Raw genomic sequence first — 24,007 nt, forward strand, 5'->3', positions numbered from 1 at the left:
TCTTGTTCTCCTTCCTTTTCCGACACAGCCTATGGCTGCTCATGGAGGCTCATGTCCACCGTTTCTCAGGTATGAGTTTTCAAACCAGAGTTTTTTGTTTTTGTTTTTTTTAAAAGATTTTTATTTATTTGTCAGAGAGAGAGAGCACAAGCAGGGGGAGAGGCAGAGGCAGAGGGAGAAGAAGGCTCACCGCCGAGCAGGGAGCCGGATGCGGAATTCAATCCCAGGACCCTGAGATCATGACCAGAGCCAAAGGCAGATGCTTAACCGACTGAGCCCCCAGGTTTCTCTGGGTATGGTTTTATAGAAGAAGATTCTTGTTTGTTGGAATTATGTACAAAGTATTTCAGGGGTGAAGTGCCTCAATGTCTGCAATTTACTTTCAGGGTGTTGAACAAAAAAGAAATTATAGATGAAGGAAATCTGAAAAATGTGAACAAATGGTAGAACTTCTGTGGTGGGGATATGGATGCTCACTGGACAACTCTTTCTATTTTTTTTTTTAAGATCTGAAAGCTTTCAAAATAAAAAGTTGAAATTAAAAGTGTACTTCCTCTTGCCAACATAAATGGAAAACTTCTATTGCTTGCCATACTGAGAAGATAACTCTAGAAATAAATGTATTGAAAATAAAACAGCATCTTTACATTCTAACTAAGCGGACCTGCCTGATCAAGGCTCTGTGCCTATTCTCTTAGCAAATAAAGGGGATTAGTGAGTATTAGCGAAGTGTTAAAGAAATTGAGTCGCAACCTAAGAATTCTCCCTAAATGATTAAAAGAGAATCGAGAAGGGAAAAACTCCTTTGTTACATATTTCGATATTACTGAATGCCACGCCCTTGTACCTCTTAAGTCACCAGAGATATTCATGCTATAGCTGGGAAAATACTGTTCAAACTGCATTTTCTCCCCTTCCTTCTATTAAACTTACCCTGAAAAAAAAAAACAAAACTAATCCAATATCCGTCCAGCTATTCAGTCTCATCATCTTAGGCTGTTTGGGCACCAGAGGAAACACACATATTAATAAGGGCTTGATGGTGGGAGACAGAAGACATTGGAGAGATTTCTAGCAGAAATGGATTTAATGCAAGGAGTTGGGTACTGACAAAACTGTGAAGATGGGAAGGTGTGGAGGTCGGGGCTGCTTCGGATTCATAGTCACACCTGGAATTTTGGATTCACTTGGAATTTTGGAATTCAGTTGGAAGGAATTGTTAACTCTGTTGCCAATGTCCACCACTGCCTTACCCATGGCAGGCTGGTGACCAGGTGATGGAATGCACTGGAAATGCCCACATCTGCTGAGCTTGCCAATCTCCTGCTGGGTCCTCCAGCTTCCCAGTATCACAAAGGGGCCACCTCACTGCACAGCTTATGAACAAGTCACATTGAGATTTCTACTTGCAAGGGAGTCTGAGGAATGAGGCTTTTACTCTTCCGGCCCCTGGAATGGGGCGGGGGGGGGGGGGCGGGCAAGTAGAAGGAAGAGGAAATGGGTGCTGGGACTCAGTTGGTTAAGCATCCTACTCTTGATTTCGACTCAGGTCATGATCTCAGGGTTGTGAGATCAAGCCCGACATGGGGCTCTGCACTGGGTGTAGAGCCTGCTTAAGATTCTCTCTCTCCCTCTCCCTCTGCTCCTCCCCCTCCACCCCCCCCAGCATACCCTCTCTCTAAAAATACATGAGTAAGTAAATAAATAAATAAATCCTGTCTCATTATTTTTTTTTTTTAGCCCTGCTTTGTAATGTTTAGCATTCGATCCTTTCATCTGAATTCAGCCACAAAAATTTGAGGACATTAAATAATAAACACATTCTAGCCATTATTATTACTTTATTCCTGATAGCTAGCACACAGAATGTATGTGTGTGGGTATATATATATTTTTTTGTTTAATGCATGTGACAGAATGTATATTTAAAGACAAATGGCCAAAGCAGAATTTGCAAATCCATTCAGTAAAATATCCATCAAAGACCTCTAGTTTCCCCAATGCATGGGAAATTACAAATCTTCACGTATGAAGAACAGAACAGTAACTTCTATGCAGTCAACTGCAGACAGGACTTAAATTTGGAGCCAATTGAGTGATGGCAGCAAGGAAGTCCAGAGGACTGGAAAGATGATTCTAGAGAACGTATTCCCCTGGCGAAAATAATCATTTGCCCTATGAAGAGACTTAGCACAATTATACTTTTAAACCCATCATTTAAGATAATCTCAACTTGCCCATTCTTTACCTTTGTTCTTCTGCCTTTATAGTTTGCCACGAACTCCAAGGGGGTGGATTTCCTGAGGAACTGAGTTAAGTACCACCTCCTTCCCTCCTTACGCTACGGAATCTTGCCATCTGGCCATGGAGGGAAGTCAAACAGATAATGTTTTAAGTGCCTTATCTACCCCTCCAAGGCTCTATGTGAAGTCTATCTTTGACTCATAGGTGGGAGGATAGAAAATGTGGGTAAGTTGTTACATTTTGTAAGAACAAGTTCTTTCCCCTTTACACTTGTAAATTATATGGCAATGCTGCAGAGAGTTATACCTTTGGTATCTCTTTAATGCCATCTAATCCCTGTAAGCAAAATTAATAACAGTAAGAAAAAAAATTCTTTAGGAGCTTGATGATGGCCTGTCCCTTACGAAAGGATTCCTTGCTATGAAGATGACAATTTTACGCAATCAGATTCAGTCTCTAGTTCCTCTCGGGCCAAACACCAGAAATAGAGAAGAGAATAGTTGAGGTAAAGAACATTATCATTACTTACTATAGTTAATGGATGGAAGGCTATAGAACCGACAGATAGTATGAATTTGAAATCCAGGCCCACGGAAGAAAATGTTAGCTTCTGGAAACGAGGCTCAGAGAATGGATGGAAGGAACTGGAATTCATCCCCCTCTGTGATTTGGAGATAGCCTACTTACGAAATTAAAGTGCCAGTAAGCAACAACCCTAAAATGTAACTAATGTCAGATAAGATGTAATCTAGGAAATTGTAATATGCCCATCATGAGGTAATGTTGTAATGGCAGCAGCTTTTGGTGGCTGATAAGGAATATTGGAAAAAGTGGCAAAGTGTGAGAATGACAGTTTTTAGTTTCTCCGGCAGGGACCCTGCATGCTGTGCCCTGACCGCCGACTCAAGTACACTTTCCTGGGTGGTGGGCATACTGCTGCTTTGTGGGCAAGAGCGGACCCAGCTATCAGCTGGAAGCTGTCCCGGGACCTCTTCCCACTCCTCCCCAGCCACACCTGTACTCCTCCAGTGGCTGAAAAATTTTAAGTGGATTTCCCAAGTTTTAATTCACCTGCGGGCAGGAGAAAGTGCTGAGCAGGCTGGGAGGCAGAAGCAGGAGTGGAAGGAGTGTGGTCAGAATTTGGGGGCAGATGGTCTTCAGTCCACTCTCCCAGTCTATTTTCCTCTCTCTATGAAGTGAAGATGACACTATGTTCCACATGGAGTCCTGTGGAATGTTCACCAGGTAATGCATTCAGAAAGCTCGCGGCCTCCCCCAGCTCCATCCACCTGAAGATGTCAGTTAGTTTGGCAGTGTTCTTTCTCTAGGCGGATGAAACGGTTCGCCCTCCGCTTTTGTTCATTCCTTCTTTTTCTCCTCCCTCACACATTGACACAGCAGACATTTAGTAAATGAGGCTCCTGTGAGTTTGGGCAGAGTGAATTGACCTTCCGGCCAGGGTAATACCACCCTTTTGACACACAACGAAGGCCTTTGGTCGCAGTGGTGGGCGTCGGAAGGCACGAGGCTCATGGGGTTGAGTTCCTTCTGGAAGCCTTTTCTGAGCATCTTGGCTCTTCCTCTGTGCCTTTCTGAGGCGTGTCAGGATAGAGGTGGAGAGCGTAGATTCTGGGGCCAGGTTGCCTGCATTTGAATCCTTGCCACTTCCTAGCAGGTGTTTACTCAGCTCTCTCTATAATGTGGGGAGAATAACAGTACCCACCTCTTGGGGTTGCTATGAGGATGAAGGGAGTTTGCGTGCAAAGAGCTCAGAGCCTTGCCTGGCACATAGGGGGTGCTGGGCACGAGTTAGCTAGTGTTACATTAGGTTGAACCATATGAAATTTCTGCTTTTGATGGGCAAAAACGACCCAATATTGGCAACTTCATTTGGTTCAACCTGATGCCTGGCACACTGCTGCGTGCTTAAAGCTTGTCTCCCATGTTGGGGCTGCTGGCTCCACGGAAGTGTCTGTATGCTTCTCTGCCTTACCCTGGTGACTTCCAAGGCAAGACCAAGGTCAGAGTCACTTTCACTCTGGCCAGTTTGGCGATAGAACAGGCAAGGAAGTTTCACAATGTCTTGCCCAGCATCATGTCACAGGGTGCAGGGTGGTGGTAATTCTGGTGCTTGGGGGGAGGGGAGGAGAGGGAGGTCCTGGATGGTTTAGCCACCAGAGAGCTTCGCCCTGGCAGGAGGCCAGGTCACCAAGCCAGGCTGTCATTTGAGTACCTAATCCTCCATCTGTGCTCCCTGTCAGCTGCCTCCTTGCCTCTCACTGGGGGCAGACCCTTATCCCCGGGCATTCGTCCTAACCTTGGAGCTGGGCACCTCCAACCTTATCACCAGAAATGTTAAAATATCCCTCTCAGACGGAAATCCAGTGCAATCTTTCCTCTGGCTCATGGCAAGAACAGTCCAGACCTACACCTCTCTGTCCAGAAGCAAATCAATGGACAGCCATACAATACAAATAAGGGGCGCCTGGCTGGCTCAGGCAGAAGAGCATGTGACTCTTGATCTCAGGGTCACGAGCTGAGCTCCTCATTGGGTGTAGATATTCCTGAACTAACTAAATAAATAACTTTAAAAAAATAAGTAAAGTTTAAATGAAAAACACACACGTGATAGGTCTTTATTTCGAGACACGGGGACCATAGCTATTCCACAATGTTTAGTCAGGGACAAGAAGAAACCCGACACTAGTCTGGTGGCTCAGCTGTCACATCCCTTGATGTCCCCATACTTGTTCCTTGGGGGCAGGAGTGTCTTAATCATGCTTTGTTTCTGTAGTGCCAACTCTAGTGTCTGGCATAACATATATGATCAATAAATATTTATTGAAAGACTGAAGAGCAGGTACTCCTGAAATGTTTGTTGGCTGATCCTCATGAACTCTGGTGTAACTACCTTCTCCCCTGACCTGAAGCCTGGCAACTTTTGGGTGTATGGCCAGGGGAACCAAAGGGTAATTAGGTTGTACTTCATCCCAATTCATGTATCAACATGCTCTGAGCATGAAGTGCTCTGAGCACGGACTTGGGGTTTCATGGCTCTTCTCCTCAGGCTGTGATGGCCACTCATTTTAGAAGGTTCTCTTCTTAGCTTTCAGAGAGATTGGGGGAGATGGAGGGAAGGGTCCATCTCAGCCTGCCTCCCCCCACTCAGGCCCTTCTCATGAACTTCCCTCCTCCTGACCCCATGTCTCCAAGAAAGGGGAGTCATTCGTTCTCACAACAAACATTTTTAAGCTTCTGGTATGTGCCAGACTCTGTAGGGGATTGAAAAGAAATGGCCTCTGTTCTCAGAGGGCTCAGCGTCTCAAATGTGGGAACATAGGATTTTGGGAAGTTAAGAGTTCCTGTAGAGTCATGAGTAAGGAGGCAAAGCAAAGCAAAACAGCCATTGTGAATACGAACCTACAATTGGAATAACAATGCACATAGTAAATTTATCCTGTGCTTTCAGTGCTCAGCTTTAGTACTTGTAAAACCACATCTGTTCCTAGACTTTAGCTCCAGAGGATATGCAACACAGTCCATATTTTGAGTCCAGAGCACGTAGGAGAATGTTATGGACTGAACAGTGTCTCTCCAAAGTTTGGGTGTTGAGGCCCTCACCCTCAATGGGACTGTACTTGGAGATGGGGCCTTGAAGGAAGGAATTACAGTTAAATGAGGTCATCAGGATGGGGCACTCACCCCATAGGACAGGTGTCCTCCTAAGAAGAGGGAGACACCAGATGTCTCTCCCTCCTGGTGAGCACACAGAATGAAGACCATGTGAGGAGAGCAAGAAGATGATCGTCTGCCAACCAGAAGGAGTCCTCCCCCAAAACCCAACTCTGCTGACATCTTGAGGTTGGGCATCCAGCCTCCAGAACTGTGAGAAAATATATGTCTGTTGTTTGAGCCCCCCAGTCTGTGGTATTTTGTTCTGGCCGCCAGAGCGGACTCATCTAGACCAGTTTTAACTTTTCCATCAGTGTAGATGCAGAAGTAGATAAATTTATGTCTTTTTCTCTGCAAAATTTGTTTAGATTGGAAAGCTATTTGCGAATATCTGAAAGGTCACTCACTCAGCTTAAGTTTTCAAATAAGGGATGCAGCTCAAAAACCTTTCTCTCCTTCGTCAAAAATGCTAACATCTTTCCCTGGTTCCCCCAATCTCTCTCTTTTTTTAATACATTTTTTAAAGTTTTTATTTATTTATTTGACAGAGAGAGACACAGCGAGAGAGGGAACACAAGCAGGGGGAGTGGGAAAGGGAGAAGGAGGCTTCCCACTGAGCAAGGAGCCCGATGCGGGGCTTGATCCCAGGACCCTGGGATCATGACCTGAGCCGAAGGCAGACGCTTAATGACTGAGCCACCCAGGCACCCCATCTCTCTCTCTCTCTTTTAAAAGATACTTTATTTTTTTAGTAATCTCTACACCCAACATGGGGCTCGAACTCACGACCCTGAGATCAAGAGTCACACACTCCTCCACCTGAGCCAGCCAGGCGCCACTTCCCCCAATCTCTTTAAGCTTTAAGATGCTTTCATAACAAATGTGTTTGGAAATAAAGATGCAATTCCTGCATCTTATATGTATTTTCGGTGGCATGTAATGCATGTTGATTTAATGCATGAGCACAGGTTTTATTTATCCACTGCACTGTGAGATCAGGGATGGGCACAGGGGAGCGCTAGGTGAATAATGTGATGGTACTCAAATAACATCTGTTCCCCAAAGTCAGACAGCCCAGTCCCAAGGCAGGCATTGATGGGGGCCACCGGCGGGACACACTGCCTAATCCTGACCAGCTTCTCTTCATTTTGTTCTTGCACGTATTGATACATATTTATACAATACTATGTATATACAATCAGAATTTGTTGAATTGAATTATGTAAATGTGCACTTGCCCATAGTATAAAAATGATACTACCAGGATAGGCACTCTCCAATCCCACAGTAGGTCTTATTTATACACCTCATAAAGAATGCTAAGCTCTGAGGTATCTGTAGAATCACAGCTTTCATTTATTGCAGGGGGAAAAATATTTACAAGCAGAGATGTGGAATTTCATTTGTTTTGACACGTTGTGGGAGGTGTTCTCAGAAAGGTGCTTTGAGAAAGCACCATGTTATCTACCATTGATCTTATTTGGGGATCACCAGACTGTGCAGGGAAAATGAACAGCCTGTCTTTGAGGACCCCTCTGCAGCGAGGCGGTGGCCCTTCCCTCTGCTGCACGGATCGTCCTGGTCTTTCCTCACCTTCTTTCCTTTATCTCTTGTCTTTCCTTCTTCTTCATTCTCCCTTTTTTTTTTCTCTCTTTTTAAAACCTTTTTATTTGTCTTTTGTAAAATAGGAAATTGTTGGGTTGTTGGTCAAGCTCAGGGGTGAAGGTGTAGTCATGTTTTTGGGAGGCAACTGTGTGCTAGGAACAACCTAGGAAGTAGGAAGAATGAAAAAATGAAAGTATGAGTATACATAACTCTACACGTGTATGTTCCCGACATGAAACTCTGTATACGTGTTTCCTCTGAACTTTTGGGGAAGATTCTGTTTCTTGCTGCTGGCCTAGTTGCTCCCCATCCAGGCTGATAACTAGAGGAAGCCTTGACTGATTTATTCCTGAAAGAGCTTCAAAAGGGGGAGAAAAAGAACAGCTCCTGGGGGATCCTGGGGCAAAGGCCCAGAAGGGGAGAGGAAAGAGGATTTGAATAGGTTGCTTTCCTTCCCTTTAGCTTTTATTTTTCTGCTTATTTATTTATTTTTAAAGATTTTATTTTTTAAAAGGTTTTATTTATTTATTTATTTTAGAGAGAGAGCATGTGTGTGAGCAAGCTTGAGCAGGGGGAAGGAAAGAGGGGATGGAAAGGGACAAGCAGACTCTGCCTGAGTGCGGAGCCTGTCATGGGGCTTGTTCCCACGAGCCTGAGATCATGACCTGAGCCTAAACCTAGAGTTGAATGATTAACCAACTGAGTCACCCAGGCTCCCCTAAAGATTTAATTAATTAATTAATTAATTAATTTTTAAAAGATTTTATTTATTTATTTGAGAGGGAGATAGCAAGAGAGAGAGAGAGCACAAGCCGGGGAGAAAGGGAGAAGGAGACTCCCTCGATCCCAGGACCATGAAATCATGACCTGAGCCGAAGGCAGATGCTTAACCAACTGAGCTACCCAGGTGCCCCTATTTTTTTGAGTAATGTCTATAGGGCGCCTGGGTGGCTCAGCCAGTTAAGTGTCCAACTCTTGGTTTAGGCTCAGGTCGTGATCTCAGGGTTGTGGGACTGAGCCTGCCTGGGGCTCTGTGCTCAGCATGGAGTCTGCTTGAGGTTCTCTCTCTTCCTGTCCCCCTGCTCCTCCCTGCACCTGCCCTCCCTCTCTCAAATAAATAAAGTTTAATTAAAAAAAAAACTAAACACAAAACACAACCCACCCCCACCCCAAACCATGGGACTCAAATGATATGGAACCTAGAGACTGTGTGGTTTTTTAGAGAGAAAGAGAAGCAGGCCCTGTAACATAGTGCTAAACCTGGACTCTGAGAGTTGTTTAGAATTTGCTGTGCAGGGCGCCTGGCTGGCTCAGTAATGTTAAGCGTCTGCCTTCATGCTCTCTCTCTCTCTGACAAATAAATAAATAAAATCTTAAAAAAAAAATTTTTTTTCTGGCCATAGGTCCCTTGGTTTTCCCAAAGCCTTCTCAAGGTCAAGTGATAAACGTGAAGGCAGGCCTGGCCCATTTTGGGGTCAAGAGGAAGTAGGAGAAGCTGGTCTGAAGGTGGCTAGAAGAGCAATGGGTTTGAGCCAGATGCTGGTTGGTGGCAAGTGACAGCCAAGGTGGATTTGTAGAACTTCTTTGCAATCCCTGGTGTTGTCAGATGCCCAGAAAGGGGAACTTGATAAATAATTGAACCTAGGATGGGCAGACAAGTTAGGTGGGCAGTGGAGGGAAATGTAATCTCACAGGGTTGGAAATCATGACTGTAAGAATGATTGTCAGAGTAACATTAATTCCCATTTAATGAACACTCACTGTGTCTGTGGTACAGTGCTTTGTCTGAGTGAACTCATTTAATCCACCTTGACACCTTGGGAGGTCTCTTACCCACTGTACAGATGAGGGAACTGAGGGTCAGAGAGGTTATGTAGCTTGCTTAAGATCACACAGATGGTAAATGTTGGAGCTAGGATTTGAACACCATTGGTTTGACTCTGAAACCCTCATTCTGGGCCATAAGGCCACGACTCCCAGCCCTGCTGGTACAGGACCACTAGGGAATTAGCAATTCCTGGTGGCACAAATCATGTCTCAGTTGTCATTTGCCTTTGATCCTTGCACAGTTCCAAGTACATAGCAGGTGCCTAATAAATGATTGTTGACTCAGTTCCTTTGCTCAAGGGGATTATATTCTTGTTGGAAGAAAAAGGCTATCATGCCTGAGAAAGAAAACAGTTTAGGACAAAATACCCGATGCCAAAAAACCATGGGAGGGTCATAATGGAAGAAAACATATAATCATTTAGCAGATTGGGCCCCATTAGCTCCTTCTCTTACAGTGAGGAAACCATCAAAAATCAAATTAAGATCAGAAGGTTGCTTGATGAATACAGAACCAAGCAAAGGAAATTGGATTTCCTAGAGGGTATATTTTCATCACATGGTAACTGCCCCAGTGAAAAGTCCTCCTTCAGCAAGGATTATGTTTGCCCAGTGGACTGGATGTTTGTGTTGGCTAGCTGTGTTCTGTCCTGGTCAGTGCTGGAAAAACACCTACTGTCTCACCCTCCAGCTCTTTCTAGACTCCATGGTAACTCCCCACTTTCTGTTTGCACTTGTCATTACGACATCTCCCTCTTTGGTTTCCATACTCTTTTCACATTACAATTTCCATGTCTACAGTTTATTTTACATGGATTAGAGTGCCTGCTCTTGAGAACAGTGGGCAGCTTGTGTCCTGATCACCTTGTAGGGGTGTCTCCTGTAAACGGGTATTTATTAGCCTTAATCAAGGAGCTAGCCCATTCTGGGCTTGCATTGTGTTTACCTTTTCCTATATCTACATATATTTTTACTTATTTAAATAATATCATTATATAATTGATATATTTTATAATAATACTATAATTATAACATAGTTTATTTAAATAAATAACTTTTATTCTTTTTTTTTTAAAGATTTTATTTATTTATTTCACAGAGAGATAGCGAGAGCAGGAACACAAGCAGGGGGAGTGGGAGAGGGAGAAGCAGGCTTCCCGCAGAGCAGGGAGCCCAATGTGGGGCTCGACCCCAGGACCCTGGATCATGACCTGAGCTGAAGGCAGACGCTTAACGACTGAGCCACCCAGGTGCCCCTAAATAACTTTTATTCTGAGATCATTGTAGATTTATACACAGTCATAAGAAATAATACAGGGGCACCTGGGTGGCTCAGTCAGTTGGGCATCTGCCTTCGGCTCAGGTCATGATCCCAGGGTCCTGGGATCGAGCCCTGCATTGGTCTCCCTGCTCAGTGGGGAGCGTGCTTCTCCCTCTTCCTCTGCTGCTCTCCCTGCTTGTGATCTCTCTCTCTGACAAATAAATAGATAAAATCTTAAAAAAAAAAAAAAAGAAAGAAAGAATACAGAAAGATCCTCTGTACCTTTTATCTAATTTCCCCCTATGGTAGCGCCTTGTAAATCTATAGTATAATATCACAGCCAGGATTTTGACATTTAGACAGTCAGGATAGAGGACATTTCCATCAAGAATCCCTAATGTTGCCCTTTTTTTTTAGCCATACCTGTTTCTCTGCTGTCTCTTACCCCTAATCTGTCCTCCATTTCTATAATTTTTTTATTGAAGAATGTTTTAGAAATGGAATCATACAGTAGCAACCTTTTGGGATTGGTTTTTGTTGCCCAGCATATTCTTTGAAGATCATCCAGGTTGTTGCCTGTATTGATAGTTTGCTATTTTATTTTAAATTTTTTTTTAGGTAATCATTTAAAGAAATTTTTAAAGATTTTTTTTTTTTAATTTATTTTTTGACAGAGAGAAAGAGACAATGAGAGAGGGAACACAAGCAGGAGGAGTGGGAGAGGCTTCCCACAGGGGCTTCCTACAGAGCAGGGAGCCCCATGAGGGGCTGGATCCCAGGACCCTGGGATCATGACCTGAGCCAAAGGCAGGTGCTTAACAACTGAGCCACCCAGGCGCCCCTAAAGAAAATTTTAAAGATAATTTTTAATTAATTAATTAATTTTTAGATAATTGAAAAAGATAGTTTGATATTTCATTGCTGAGTACTATTCCATGGAAGTGATATACCGCAGTTTGTTTAACCATTCATCCATTGAAGGACATCTGGGTGCTTCCAGTTTGGGGCTATTACAAATACAGCTGCTATATACATTCATGCACAGGTCTTTGTGTGAACATAAATCTTCAATTCTCTGGGATAAATGAGTAAGAGTGTAACTGCTGGGTCTATGGTAAGTGTGTGTTTAGTTTTTTAGGAAACTGTCAAACTATTTTCCAGATTGACTGTACCATTTTACATTCCCACCAGCAATGTATGAATGATCCAGTTTCTTCACATCCCCATGAGAATTTAGTGTTGTCACTATTTTTCAGTTTAGTTATTCTGGTAGACAAGTAGCAGTATCTCACTGTGGTCTTAATTTGCATTTCCCTAATGGCTAGTGATGTTGAACATCTTTTCCTCTGCTTATTTGCCATCTGTATATTCTCTTTATGTCTATATGTCTCTTCATGTCTTTTGCCCATGCTGTAATTGGATTTGTTTTTTTACTCCTGAGTTTTGAGTGTTCTTTATATATTCTAGACACTAGTCCTTTACCAGATATGTGATTTGCAAATATTTTTTTCCACTGTCTAACTTGTCTTTTCAATTTCTTAAGAGGGTCTTTCATAGAGGAGAAGTTTTCAATTTTGATGAAGTCCAATTTATCAATTTTTCCTTTTATGAATCATGCTTTTGGTATCAAGTCTAAGAACTCTCTGTATAGCCCTAGATCCTGAAGATTTTCTCCTATTATTTTCTAAAAGTTTATAGCTTTAAATTTAACATTTAAGACCATGGTACATTTTGAGTTAAGTTTTGTATAAGGTGTGAGAATTAGATGGAGATTTTTATTTCATTTTATTATATATATATGTTTTAAATATATATTTTATATATATTTTAAAGATTTTATTTATTTATTTGACAGAGAGAGAGAGAGAACACAATCAGGGGGAGCTACAGGCAGAGGGAGAAGTAGGCTCTCCACGGAGCAGGGAGCCTGATCTGGGGCCCGATTCCAAGACCCTGAGATCATGACCTGAGCCAAAGTTAGATGCCCAGCCAACTGAGTCACCCAGGTGCCCCAATTTTATATATTTTTTAATGTCTAATTTCTCTAGCACCATTTGTAAAAAGACTATTTTTCCTATCTGTAGGGTATATTTGCATGAGTCTATTTCTGGATCACTATTCTGTTCCACGCTCTATATGTCTATCCCTCTGCCAATTCTGCACAGTTTTGATTACTATAGCTGTATAATATATCTCAAAATCAAGTAGACTGATTTTTCTCTTTATTCTTTTTCAAAATTGTTTTAGTATTCTAGTTCCTTTACCTTTCCATATAAATTTTAGAATAATCTTATCTATAGTTACAAAAATATCTGAGATTTTAATAAGAATTTCATTAAACCTATATATCAGTTTTGGGAGAATTAGCATCATTACTATGTTGAGTCAATCCATGCCTCTCCACTGATTTAGATCTTCTTTGATTTTTTAAAAAAAATCAGCATTGTTTAGTTTTTATCACACAAGTCCATGTTTTGTTAGATCTATACCTAATGAGTAAATGTAAATGACATTATATTAAAAAATTTTTTTTGTGCCCACATGTTCCTTGCTAGTATATAGAAATACAATAGATTTTTGTATATTTATTTTATATCCTGCAACCTTGCTGTATTATTATTTCTTTTCTTTTCCTTTTTTGGTAGATTCCTACAGAGACAATCCTGTCATTTGCAAATAAGGACAGTTTTATTTCTTATGTTCTGATATGTATGCCTTGTATTTCTTTTTCTTGCCTTCTTGCATAGGCTAGAACTTCCAGCACTATGTTGCATAAGACTGCTGAGAACAGACATCCCTGCCTTGTTCCTAATATTAGGGGAAAACATTCAGCCTTTCACCCGTAAGTAAAATGTTAGCTGTAGGCTTTTTTGTGGATGTTCTTTTTCATGTTGAGGAAGTTTTTTTCTATTCCTATTATTTTCAAGATTTTAAAAATCATGAATGGACATTAAATTTTGTCAAATGCATTTTTGCATGGAATATGATCATGTGACTTTTTCTGTCAATATTGTGGGTTATATTAATTGACTTTCAAATACTGAACCAGCTTCTTATCCATGAAATAAACCCACTTGGTCATGGTAAATAATTTTTCTCATATATTGCTGAATTCTATTTGCTAATATCTTGCTAAGGATTTTTTTTGCATCTATACTCATGAGGGATACTGGCATGTAGTTTTCATTTTTTGGATTATCTTTGTCTAGTTTTGGTATTAAGGTAATACCAGCTTCATAAAATGGATTGGGATGTGTTGCCTCCTCTTCTGTTTTTCTGTTAGAGATTGTGTAGAATTGCTGTTAATTCTTCTTTAAACATTTGGTAGAATTTGCCAGTGAAATTGTGTGGGCCTGCCTCTTTTCCCCCTTCCTCACAATTTAAAAATGTACCTTTAAAAGTATTAAAATACAGATCTATATCTATATATAATTAGTGCATCAACTCATGATTAATTACTTTTAAAGGACAGAAATCAAGTTTCCCGAATGAAACATACTTTTGAAGTTCTGTTTACAAAATACAAAATTGCCGGGGTGCCTGGGTGGTTCAGTCCTTAGGCGTCTGCCTTTGGCTCAGGTCATGATCCCAGGGTCCTGGGATTGAGTCCCGAATCGAGCCCTGTATCGGGCTCCCTGCCCTGCAGGGAGGCTGTTTCTCCCTCTCCCACTCCTTCTGCTTGTGTTCCCTCTCTCGCTATGTCTCTCTCTGTCAAATAAATAAATAAAATCTTAAAAAAAAATACAAAATTGCCCTTCACAATTTGGGGGTGAAACTTAATGGTCAAAGTTTCACGTCCCCTTTAGTCCCTTCTCTGTTTGCATAGCAATCTGGTGGGAATGTAAGTAGTATCTGTGTATGGCAAGTTTTAGACCAAACTGTGAATGTCAGCCAGATTGCCTCCTGCCTCGCACATACATCTATGGCTCAGGTTATCCTAGTCTCACACTTACTGTGTGACCTTGGCAAATTATTTATCCCCTTCCGTTTAGTTTTGATAATTGGATAACCACTTGCCTTACAGGGTTGTTAGGAGCAAAGTAAGTTCCCAATAATTCCTAGTTGTTATTCTGTCAAAAGTGAAGGGAATGACTTCTTTTAACTGGTCCCTTTAAACTGGGGCAGAGAAAGTCACTATGTCCCTTTCTTTAGATGCTTATTGGCCCATAGCAGGGTTTCTCGATCTTGGCACCACTGACATTGTGGGCCAGATAATTCTTTTTTTGGGGGGGCCATCCTGTGCATTGTAGTATGTTTAGCAGCCTTGTCTCTATCTACATGTGGCACTCCCACCCCACAGTTTTGACAATAAAATCTCCAGACATTGCCAGATGTCTCCCGGGGGTACAAAATCACCCCTGGTTGAGAACCACTGGCCATAGTTATGTGAACTCTCACTCAAAATTTTTTTCAAATTAATACATACTTGGGGGGAAAGTATGGAAAACACTTATAGTAAAGGTAAAATACTAATTTAAACCACAGGGTACTGAGGCTGTTTGTAACCCTCGGGGATTGGCTGAATTCCTCTCCGGAGTAAATAGCCTTTTGTTTCACAAAATACCTGGACAGGACACTTCAAGGGTGAAATGCAAGCAGGGCCTTCGCCCAGGCCTGGTAGAGGGAGGCAGGGAGACACAGCGGTAGTTCAACTGCTCCGATTCGAGGGTGGAGAGGAGGAAGATGGGAGCTGTGAGCCGAGCAGGGGGATGCACATGAGGGTGGGGGATGGGTTGAGCAGTGGTGTGGCAGGTGGTGGCCAGGGGCTGTGCAGATGTGGGCGGGGGAGGAATTCTCTGGCGTGGGGGTGGCTGGAGGAATTTTAAGTGCTGTGATGAAATGGGCATCCTTCTCTGCCCCACCCCTCAACAATTTCCCACACCTTCTGTGGAGTCTGTTACACCTACAGCCTTGGTGTTTTAAGAAATGGGCGTGGGGGGGCGCGCGGGGGAAGGGCAGGGAGAAGAAAAGAACTGAGGGAGGGGAGATGTCCGTGGGACTGAGACTGAAGGGGGACAGGAAATGGGAGAAGCAGATTTGAGAAGCCAAGCCCTCCGGAATTCTTGGAGACGGGGGGAGGAGCTCAGACTTCCTTCTGGATGGTGGGGGCGGGCATTGAATGAGGTTTATGTAAATCTCAAAGGAAGCAATGATTTAGGCTGCTATCTCCATAGGAAAGAAAACCTTTTGCTCTATTTCCTTCCAGTATTTTTTTTCTTTACAGTTAATCTTGGTGTATATGGCCATTTTTCTTGTGGGCCATACCGGACCCCAGAGGAGGCGGAAGCTATTTCTGTGGCTGCCCAAGCCGCCATTTAGAGCCAGTGCCGGGCGGAGACCAAGCTGCTGGAATTGCACCCTCCTGGTGCACCTGGAGCTGTTGGGTCCCTGCAGGGAAGGGCTGTCTTGAACTGCCCCAACCCTGTGGGTGTGGGTGTGTGTGTTGGGGGGAGTGGAGGGTGTTGGTCCTCTCTCCCTTCCCACCTGTATGATACTCTTATCCCCAAACAGGGTTCCCAGGGTCGCTGAGAATTTAGTAAAAAGGTCTTTTGTTTTCTCATTCTTAACTTCTCTTCCTGTGACTTGGGCAGAAGTCCTCGAGGACTAGGTTTGAGAGTTATCTGGAGATGGGGACCAGGAGGCAGTGCCTGGGGATGAAGTACCAGACCTCCCCCAAATAGACTCCTGGCAGGGCTGCCCCGCGCGGGACCACCAGATGGGTTGAATACTGGGAAGAACACGGCTTAAATTAAGGTTTAAGTTCAAACTGTAGGGAAGGAAAAAGAATTTTCCTTCTACCTTCGATGGGTAGCCTAGAAGGTTCTGTGGCTGAGATCCCCTGCAATAAAAGATGAACGATAGGAAAAGCAAACAAATTAAAAACATGTATCCCTAGAAGATACCCAGGAAAATTTAATAAAATTCCCTGAAATGGCCCCCAACTCACCACCTTAAATACAATCTTCAGCTAAAGACAAAAGAAAGATGCTGGGGGGATGAGGAGGCCAGTTGAGGGAGGTTACACGGAAAAGCAAGGTAAACAAGGAAGGAGAAGGTTGTTATGCAGATTAAGTCTGAGTCTTCTCCATTGATAAGAGTTTATTGGTGATTGAGAGTCCTCCTTCTCTTCCTGGCAAAGGGAGGAAGACACTTACAAATGAGGAATTCCTTTGTAAATGTAAATGTCCCTTACAAAAGGCTAAATTCCACTCCGTTTTCAGAGATTCTCCTGCAGTTTCTCAGGAATTATCATCTCAAAACAATCCTACACCCAAGAAACAGATTTTGGGGTTGCCCATCTGCTACCCTTCAAAGCTGTGACAACCTTTTCTCAACCTTTGCTACCACTCCCTAACTCACGCAGGCTCACACAAATATGCATTGACCCATGGAAAAGACAGTCCTTTCAAGATCAAAATGGAAAGCTAATAAGGTTGGAGGTGGTGGAGACCCCAGGTAAAACTGTGAGGGAGGAAGTGAGGCATGCTGCCATCTTGGTCACTGTTCATCAGCCCCCACCCTTCCCCTTCTCTCGTTGTGGACACAACTCTGTCCCTAGCTTGCCTTGTTCATTCTTCAAAGGTAGTGCAAGGGTTTTGGTTAACCGAGGAAGCTTGAAGACTGCTACGGACTGAATCGTGTCTCTGCCTACCCCCACACCCGACTCCCAACCCAAATTCATAAATTGAAGCCTGTAGGGGAGAAAAAAATTTTCCTCTACTCTCTTTGGTTCTGCAAAATGGGGCCTTCGAAGTAAGCTGACAAAAGACAGACTGACGGAAAAGCTTTCGTTGCAGGCATACGGATCTAACAAAAGGAGTAGCTGGTTGGTTAAATGGTTAAAGTTTGAGGTTTATATCCCTAATTTAGTAGGGGAAAGGGAGTGGGGGAAGAAAAGGCTTTTATGGAAAGAACAAATAGATTTCTTTAGGAGTGACAAGTGGGTTTTTAAGAGAACAAATGAGAATTAAGAAAGTTTGTGATAATGTTCATCTATAAGCGAGTGTTCTTTCCCTCTCCTTCAGGGCCGTTGACCTCCCACGGAGAAGGGATTTGGGGTTTTCCCTTCTGGGAGTCAATTCACCCTGAAGAGGAAATTTATGGCAACCTTATTTCACAGAACTTGCTGCTTTTCAGTCAGATAAGGGAAGATCTGAGAAAGCTGCTTTCCGCATTTGTTGATTCCCAGTGGACTTTAGCTCAATATAATCCTTATGCTAACGTGGTCTATTTTGGGATGGTGCATCCTTTAAGCCCTCACCCCCAATAGGACCGTATTTGGAGATAGGGTTTGTAAGGAGGTAATAAAGGTTAAATGAGACCTGGGTTAAATGAGACCTTAAGGGTGTGTTCCCAAGATGGTGGCTGCCTACAGCCCAGAGGGAAAGCTCTCATCAAACACCAACCCTGTGGACACCTTGATCTAGGATTTCCAGCCTCCAAAACTGAGAAAATAAATTTCTGTTGTTTAAGCCCCCCTCCCCCGTCTATGATATTTTGTTATGGCAGTTCAAGGAGACTAAGACAAAGACTACAGCTGTCTTCAAGAACCAAAAAGCTAAGTTTAAAAAATGGTAGAATTGTAGGTTGGGTGTGATATTAGGCATTCTACAAACATACAGGGCCCACCCTGGTGAGGTAGCTCCATTTTTGTCAGAAGTTGAAAAAACTAGGAGACACTGGGAAATTACATGTGTGTTTCTAAAAGACAGGAGTTGCATTTCTTGGAGTCCTACCCTCTGCTGATGTCCTTTTTGTCAGAAACCACCTGGGCCCCATTCAAAGCCCAGTGTTACCTGCTGATGGGTCCACATGTCAGACTCCAGCCTCGGAGCCTCCTGCTCGTTCCCCATTTCTCAGGGCCTGATGGAGGGGAGAGCCACCAGAGAAACCTAATCAGATGCATGCTATCATCTGGAAATGATTAATCCTAAGGACAGATAGAAGCCATGTTGATAGCATTGATTGGTTCCTTATTTCTGAGTTGGGCCTGTTTCATTGTTTAAGATTCCACTCTAATTTGTTGGGATTTTCTCTTCGGCATTGTAAAAAGCAAACTTATTTTGCTGGATGAGAACAGAACCTTTTAAACTGGGCTTTGAAGTTTGCAGCTTTGTAACGTGTCAGCCATCCGAAAACCTCTGCTCTCTTGCCAGCCCGAACCAACCCACAGCTGCGATTAGCATATCAAAGAGCGGGGGGGGGGTGTCCTGGTGGGGGCTGCCGGAGTGGCGCTGGGCCCACGTTTAGGATGTGAAAAGATACAGGGCCTCTCTACACGCGACCTGCTGCCGGGTGGCTACTCATTTCACCTTTAATTCCATTTCCTGTCTTCTTCCGGCTGAGCACTTTTGACAATTAAGAACACACACAGACACACACACACACACACACACACACACCCCTCTCCCTCTGAAAGAACAAAAGGAATTAGAAATGGAAAAAGAAAGAAAAAGGAAGGTTGGCGTCTTAGAGGGTGTAAAACCCAATTTTCCTCTCAACCCTCTCAAAAATCCAAACCTCTCCCACAAATACCCGAACGATTCAATAGTTATTTTAGTGCCTTCGTTTTGACTAATTGCTGGGTTAGAAAAGAAACTTCAGAAAGGTTGGCGGAAGCAATTCAAAGTAAAATTTTGCCGTTGCCCTGAGGTGACATCCGAAATAATTGCAACCCTTAATAGCCAAGCTGAGCGGGGTGGTGGATGGCCTGGTTACTCTATCCTAACGAGAGACTCAGGCCCTGCCGAGGAAATCGTCCCCGGGAGAGCCTGGCCTTTGAGGCCTGACCAGCAGCTGTAGTAAGTCTTGCCCCCCCCCCCCCCCCGAGTAGGCAGGCCGAAACGGGTGACCCTGAATACAGATGGGGAGTGAGGAGAGAAAATGGACAGAAACTAAAGACTCCCAAGATAAACACGTCATGGGAATAAACAGAAGGCAGCAATAAGGACAAGAGAGAGAAGAGAAAGATCCCTATAATGAACTGATTTTGAAAGAAAATCATTTGGATGCTTTTCATGTTACAAGATATACACATGGATATCGTGGGTGAAGGTGGTCAAAAGGTCCGAACTCCCAGTTGTAAGATAAAAGGTCCTGGGGATGTCGTGGAGAGCGTGGTGACCCTAGTTAATGATACCGAATTCTATATGTGAAAGTCGCTTAAGGGAGTAGATCTTAAAAGTTCTCATCACAAGAAAAAAATTGTAGCTGTGTGTGGTGATGGATGCTAGTTAGACTTGTGGAAATCATTTTGCCATACATATATGTATAAAATCATTATGCTGTAATATTGTTACTCGTGTAACCTAACACACAACCTGTTATGTTAAGCATGTAACATAACATACAACAAGGTTATATGTTATGTCAATTGTATGTTCTATGCCGATTTTATCTCAATAAAAAAAAGTAACAGAAAAAAAAGCATACATAATATAGAACTGTCTTCTTTTGGGGGGGAACTAAATTGCATGAATTTTATTGTTTTGAAATCCCTCGTATATGTAAGGGAGGATATAGTAATGTATTAAGTGCTTCCCAAAGTTTCAACTGATCCTTGAGCTAAAAAAAAAATCAGGAAGGAAACTAATCAAAGTATTAATAGTAGATATGCTTGGGTAGATTGTAGATTGTTTTATTTATTTATTTTTAATGATTTTATGTTTAAGTAATCTCTCTACCCAAAGTGAGGCTTGAACTCACAACCCTGAGATCAAGAATCCCATGCTCGGGGCACCTGGGTGGCTCAGTCATTAGGTGTCTGCCTTCGGCTCGGGTCATGATTCCAGGGTCCTGGAATCGAGCCCCACGTCGGGGCTCCCTGCTCAGCAGGAAGCCTGCTTCTCCCTCTCCCACTCCCCCTGCTTGTGTTCCCTCTTTCCCTCTATCTCTGTCAATGAATAAATCTAAAAAAAAAAAAACAAAAAAACTCAAGAATCCCATGCTCTACTGAGTGAGCTAGCTAGGAAACCCTGTTTTATTTTGTTTTTAGAGTTTTTTGTATTTTTCAAATTTTCTACAATGGGCATGTACTAATTTTACATAAATAAATATCATGGACTACATTTGAAATTGGGGGAATGGTTGTCTTTCCTCTGGTATGCAAGTTATGGACACAATAGAATTTCAACTAGAAAGAACTTGGAGTGATTATTTCTGCCCCTCAATTTAAAGGGGAGGGAACTTAGGAACAGGGAGGTTAAATCCAAGGTTGTGTAGCTGGTTCCCCAAAGGTCAGAATCTAGAGCAGAGCTGTTTAGTTCAGTAGCCCCCAGACACATGTGGCTACTGAGCACTTGAAATGGCGCTAGTCCTAATTGGGATGTGCTGTGAATATAAATATACTTGGATTTTGAAAAATCTTTTTCTCCATGCATGAAAAAGATAGAAAATATCTCAATAATTATACTCACTACATGCAGAAATGATGAATTTTGGATACAATGGGCTAAAATTAGTTTAATCTGTTTCTTTTTATTTTATTGCAGCTACCAGAAAATTGAAAATTACGTATATGGTTCCCAGTATATGTTCCTATTGGACAACACTGATGTAGAAAATAAGTCTTGATTCTCAGCCTAGTGTTCTCTACGTCCTACATTGAAAGGGAGGATGTCAAAAGGTAAGGGCACATTTACTTCTTCTTTTCTAGAATTAGGTAGTGAAACATTACTCAAAGTGACAATATTATTATTGATTTTGTAATTTCTTGTTTTGTTGAAGATATATAGTTTGTATCTTCCATAGATAATGGAAGATTGTTTATTGCATAATTGCACATAGATATTCATGCCTGAGGTGTTTCCTTGGAGTTATTTTTTTGCTGTTATGCATCATTACCACTATGGGTCAAGTTGTTCTTTTTGCCTCCTCCTCAAAAAGACTCAGAACAAAAAAATAAATATGCATTCAAACTAAACTTCAAGAATTGAAGGAAGTTAGTTTTAAATAATGGTTTACAACTCCTTTTATTATTATTTTTTTAAGAGAGAGAGAGAGAGAGAGAGCACAGGGGTGGGGGGATAGGTAGGGAGGTGGGGTGGGCAGAGGGAGAGAAAGAATCTTAAGCAGGCTCCACATCCAGTGTGGAGCCTGACACGAGGCTTAATCTCACGACTCTAAGATCATGACCTGAGCCGAAATCAAGAGTCAGATGCTCAACCGACTGAGCCACCCAGGCGCCCCTGGTTTACAATGCTCCATGCAGTTATGTGAACATTTCCTAAATCTGTTGACAAACCTGTTGTCTTGCCTAATCTTCTGTCACTCCCAGTTCCCCTCATCCCAAAGTATGCCATCCCACAATATTGCTACTTTGGCATAAAGATTATTTTGAGTTGAAGGCAATTAACTCTCTTCCCCTTTCTGTCTCAAAGCTGGGTATAAATTTTGCTTTGTAAATGTAACATACATTTTCATTTGTAAGGGTGTCTCCTCCCGTATTTGCAAGAGGACAATGACTCTCAGTCACTAGAGAAGATTCTCATCATTGGAGAAGGCACTACTTGAGTCTGCATAACAAACCTTACTAAATAATTCTTATCTTCCAGTAGTTTCCACTATATATTTACCTTCCCACAATTTACCACCCCTAGAAGCTCCAATTTGTCCATCCTTCTCTTGTGTAATTACTTCTCCACAATTTATTGTCCTTGTTAAAATGGTGTGTAAGTGTCCAGGGCTAACTGCTCCTTTGAAATTTCCATTTCTTTTCTGTGGGACCTCCTGTGTGCATATAAAACAAACCTTTTCTTTTGTTAATCTGTCTTTTGTCAGTTTAATTTTTAGGTCCCAGGCACAGAACCTAAGAGGGTAGAGGAAATTTTTCCTTTCCTACACATAGTACTAGACATATAAAAGCTTAAAAAAAAAAAAAATCAGTTGACAGTGCCACTGATTAAGTATAAAATATTCATTGGATTTTTTGGGGGAAAATTCAATACAGATGTTCTTTTAAACATGTATATTTAACCGTATCCCATAAATTATACTTCCAATAGAAGTTATTTTGGCATATTGAATTAGATATACTTTTAAGAAAGCAGGAATTTATAGACACAGCTCCAGTGAACAGATTGCTGTACCACCCTGGCACGAAGAAGACATGTTTCACATCACACCCAAAGATTCAAGAAGCTAAGGAGTGTGATTCTTGGGCAAATACTATGTGCTAGGTCCTATGAGGTGGGAGGGGGTGAGGGGACAAATGAAGATGGCCTTGACCAATAGGGGGCCGTAATCCAGCTAGGAAACAAGATTAAATCTCAATCTGCATTTAAAAAAAGCAGTGTGGCTGGCTCAGTGGGTGGAGCATGCAACTCTTGATCTCAGGGTTGTGAGTTCAAGCCCCACGTTGGGTGTGCAACCTACTTAAAAAATTTTTTTTTTAAAGAAAAAAGAAAGAAGAAAGCAGTGTAACTTAGCACTGAATGATGTGGGGTAGGCTCCAGGTACCAGGACTGTTAGGGAAAGGAAAACTCAGAGCAAGATCAGAGGAACTTGAAGAACAGTAAGGAGGAGCTCGGACTTGAGCTGGACCCTAAACAGATGGGTTACTATTTGAATGGGAAGGAGAGGCAAGGAGGAACTTTCAGGCAGTATGGTCAGAGGCACAGAGATGAGAATTGATAAATTGTATGAGCCCTGAAAGAAGGCTAATAGAAGACAAGCATTGCGAAAGGAAGTACCTCATTTCTTTTGTTTACTGCTGTACCCCAAGTGCCTAGAACCCTGCCTGGCATGGTGAGGGCACCTGCTATTACTTGCAGGACTGAATGAATAGACTGCTACTTTTTCAAAATATATGAAGAGCAGAGAAGGAACGTCTCAGGGCCTCTGTCTCTAGATGAAAGAGAGGAAACTCCTGGGGTATGCTCCAGGGGTCCCAGAGATGAGGTCTGGGGTATTAGGTGACAGATGCCAAACATGTTCTAAGTGGGTGGCAGACTGTCCAGAGTTGTTTGCCTGAGGCTTTGTTTTGGAGAGTGACCTGGCCTGGGCTCAAAGAATTGAAAGAGGAAAGGGGGGGAGGCAGGAAATTGAGATGGAGTTTGACTCCCTTTCCTACCCATATCCATATGTTTTGGGTGCTGGGGTTCTCTTTAAGGTTTTAAATAATTTACAAGCCACTCCAGTGAGGTGGAGGAAGGAGAAGACATCACATTTATTGAGCATCACCTGTGTGCCGGGCATTTTTACTTTTATCATTTAATTCTCTCAAAGATTAAATGAAGTGAGCATTTTTTTCTACCCTGGTAGAAACTACATAACATAAAATTTACCATTTTGACCATTTCTAAATGCACAGTTCAGTAGTGTTAAGTGTATTTATATTGTGAAACAGATCTCCAGAACTTTTTCTTCTTGCAAAACTTTTCCTCCTCCCCCCACCCCCCA

At 42.5% G+C, this 24,007-nt stretch overlaps 1 long non-coding RNA gene across 2 annotated transcripts in view; it reads left to right on the forward strand.

Moving 5' to 3' along the window:
- The window catches only part of LOC123836879 (uncharacterized), a 47,941-nt gene that overhangs the window by 12,730 nt on the left and 11,204 nt on the right, over positions 1-24,007 (forward strand). The window contains exons 1-3 of one of the 2 annotated variants that reach the window (XR_010413412.1): positions 12,488-12,615; positions 13,357-13,451; positions 21,100-21,233. This is a non-coding gene — a long non-coding RNA (uncharacterized LOC123836879). Of the gene's footprint in view, positions 1-12,487; positions 12,616-13,356; positions 13,452-21,099; positions 21,234-24,007 lie in introns of those variants that run through there. The other variant, XR_006789100.2, reaches the window with a different exon arrangement.

Source organism: Mirounga angustirostris, unplaced genomic scaffold, assembly GCF_029215605.1.
Source record: "Mirounga angustirostris isolate CCGP_5_RB_7025 unplaced genomic scaffold, mMirAng1.0.hap1 SCAF_8, whole genome shotgun sequence".
Classification (NCBI taxonomy): domain Eukaryota; kingdom Metazoa; phylum Chordata; class Mammalia; order Carnivora; family Phocidae; genus Mirounga; species Mirounga angustirostris.